This window comes from Triticum urartu, chromosome 6A, assembly GCF_056163025.1.
Source record: "Triticum urartu cultivar PI428250 chromosome 6A, HENAU_Tu73, whole genome shotgun sequence".
In the NCBI taxonomy this organism is placed as follows: Eukaryota; Viridiplantae; Streptophyta; class Magnoliopsida; order Poales; family Poaceae; genus Triticum; species Triticum urartu.
This window is the reverse complement of record NC_141878.1, coordinates 489,499,893-489,503,041: the sequence shown is the minus strand read 5'-3', so window position 1 is coordinate 489,503,041 and position 3,149 is coordinate 489,499,893. Positions and strand designations below refer to the sequence as shown.

The following is a 3,149-nucleotide window of genomic DNA, read 5'->3' as shown; positions in this document are numbered from 1 at the left end:
GCCTCGAAGGGGAGGTAGACCCGGAGGTAACTCGTCGGGGAATATATCTTGGAATTCCTGCAATAGAGAAGACAACACTAAAGGTAGATTGTGAGAGGTGTTAGTTTTAGGTGCCTCCTCCTTGCACAAAAGGACATAGTGCATAACACTTGATGGGTTCTCACACACTTCTCTCATCTCACTTTTGGTGGCAAATAGTGCTGAGTTTTTCTTGTCGCTCATCGTGGAGGCACTCAATTTGGGCTTGTGGTGCTCACTCTCTTTTTTGTGGTTCGCTCCCCCACTATTCTCCCCACGATGGTTTGTTGCTTGCTTGTCGGCGATCACTTGGCTTTGAGACATAGGTCGTAGCACGTACTCCTTTCTCTTCATCTTGAAGCTATAGTGATTGGTACGCCCATTGTGGATGACGCCACGGTCAAATTGCTAAGGTCGTCCAAGTAGGAGGTGGCAAACAGACATAGGAATGACATCGCACTCCAAAGTGTCTTCATATGCTTCGATCTTGATGGAAACTTGCACCATGTGCTCCACTTTAATAGTGCTGGAGTCGCTTAGCCATTGGACCTTGTAGGGGTGAGGATGTTTCATCTTGACCAATTGGAGCTTGGAGCATAGTTCTTCACTCGCCAAGTTATGGCAACTTCCTCCGTCGATGATGACCTTCACGGACCTTCCATTGATGCCCGCCTTGGTGTGGAAGATATGGCATCTTTGGTCTTCGTCTTGTTGATGTTGAAGTGTCAAGACCTTGGAGACAACGAGAGCGGGGCTCGAATCTTCATCACAAAAGACTTGATCATCTTCATCCTCATTCACGCGTCGGTGCATGGCCACTTGCTCAAGGGCTTCCATTTCCTCTTCACTCATGGATTCATAGGTGTCGTCATCGTTGAGGATCATGGTATGCTTGTTGGTACACTCGAAGGACTTGTGGCCTCGGTCGCCGCATGTGAAACATTTGATGGAACTTGTCTTGATGGTCTCATCCGGTGGAGTTGTAGATGATGAAGCTCTCGGCTTGAAGTTGCTTGTAGTAGGAGGACGACTTGAGGATGTCGAAGTTTTCTTGTAACTTGACTTGTCGTCGTTGCTTGGAGAAGGTTTGGTTGAGGTAGAAGGTGGTTGAGTCGTTGAAGCTTGGTTGTTGGAGCCGTATGTCTTGGAAGAGTACCTGGCATACTTGAAGTCATCTTGCACTTGTCGTTCCGTCTTGGTGGCTTGATGCACTAGCTCGATGAGGTTGGAGTAAGTTTGGAAGTCGGCGATCTTGATAGGATGGTTGAGGCCATTAAAAAGACGTGCCATAGTTTGCTCATCATATTCCGTGACATTAGCTCGTATCATGGCAATCTCCATTTCCTTGTAGTACTCTTCAACGCTCTTTGTTCCTTGCTTAAGGAGTTGTAGTCGCTTGAAGAGGTCGCGGTTGTAGTATGTTGGCACAAAGCGTGCTCTCATGACATCCTTCATTTGATCCCAAGTTGTCATTGGTGGTTCACCTCTTCCTTCTTGGCATTCAATGACTTGCTCCCACCAAATGAGGACATAGTCTTGGAACTCAAGGGATGCCATGGCGATCTTCTTCTCTTCCTCATAGTTGTGCAAACGAAAGATCTTGTCAACCTTCAATGCCCATGAAAGGTACTCTTCGGGATCATTGCTTCTGGTGAACTGGGCATGGTGAACTTGAGCTTGCCATAGCGTTGCTCTTCATGGTGTTGGGGTCGAGGGTGATGTCGTCCTTGACGTGGAGGGTTGTCAACCTCATGTTGCTCTTGGCGAACTTGTGGTTCTTGTCGAACTTGTGGAGGAGCTTGTGGAACTTGTCGGAGCAATCGTGCTTGATATCGTTGTTCTTGGACTTCCTCGTGAGGTGCTTATTCTTCTCGAACACGTTGTATCGCGGGAAACCACGACCACCTATGGGACCAGGAGGCCCCTTGCTGGTTCGGCAGGGGGACGTCGCGTTGCACAAAGAGCAGACAAGCATGGGGCAGCACGGCAGAGATCATGCAGGCAATTTTACCCAGGTTCGGGCCTCCGTGAGGCATAAAACCCTACTCCTGCTTTGGTGGATTGATGGTGGAAAGGTGGTGGTGGAGCGTAGTACACTTTCCCGGCAGGGGTTGCCTTAAGGCAGCAGCGACCACGCACGTATGGGGTGTGAGTTATCCAATCTTCTAACCTCTTCTACGGTTGCCATGGGCCTCCTTTTATAGATCAAGGGGTTACCCCAATGGCAAAGTAATCATTATGCACTGATAAGATAGCAAACCGTGCTATCATACCTAACTCTGTGGGCTGACAATGCGCATTAAATGCACCACTCAATGTCACATCGTTGGTTGCCCGACAAGGCTTGCTGGGCTATCTTGCCAGCTCCACGCCTGCTCGCTTGACACGTTGCAGGACGGATGTCATCTGTGGGTATCTCCTGTAGAAAGAGGCCACCATGTGGTGAATGGATGTGACTTAGTCACTTTGCGTCTTGACACCGCACTGATTGACAATGTGGGTCGTGCCGGAGTGGTTGGTGAGGTGGTTTTGCCTCCTGTTTCCCGGCAGGCCCTGCCGGGACGTCTTGGACGTCTTCTTCTGGGGGTGGCCTCGCCCCTTGCTGAGCTCGCCTGCCCAGCAAAGGAGGCCTTTCCTTTGATGTTGTCTTGCTTCTCTGGCTTGACCTTGGTTCTTCTGATCTGCATGTTGGTCCTTCGAATCTCTTAGTCCCTTGTACTCTGACTTGGGCTGGTGCATCAATCTTGATCCCATGCCTGTGCACGGTCTGGGCAACAGACCCAGGGTTTGTTGCACTGACACGTCGGTTACGGACGGCGATGGCACGATTGGTGTAGAGTAGGGCACGTTGCACCTCAAGAGCTTGTGCTTCACGCCGTTGTTGTTGTTGTTGTTGTTGACGTTGTGCCTCGCCATCTGGTTCGTCTTGGTGTTGGCACGCTCGCTCTTCCTCTTGCTCTTGTTGGCATAGGCGATCTTGCTCTTCCACTTGTTGTCATTGGCGTTGCCTTTCTTGTGCTTGTGCAAGGGTAGCTTGATTTTGGTGATGTCGATTTTCTTACGCTAGAAGTTGCTCTTGATGATCGGTGTCGTGTATAGGATTGCGGTTTGCTTGATGGTCTTGGCGCGCG

At 50.0% G+C, this 3,149-nt stretch overlaps 1 pseudogene; it reads right to left on the bottom strand.

The window, feature by feature from the left end:
• Positions 1-368: 368 nt before the first annotated feature.
• Positions 369-2,934, bottom strand: LOC147965842 (uncharacterized; annotated as a pseudogene).
• Between the last annotated feature and the right edge of the window lie 215 nt (positions 2,935-3,149).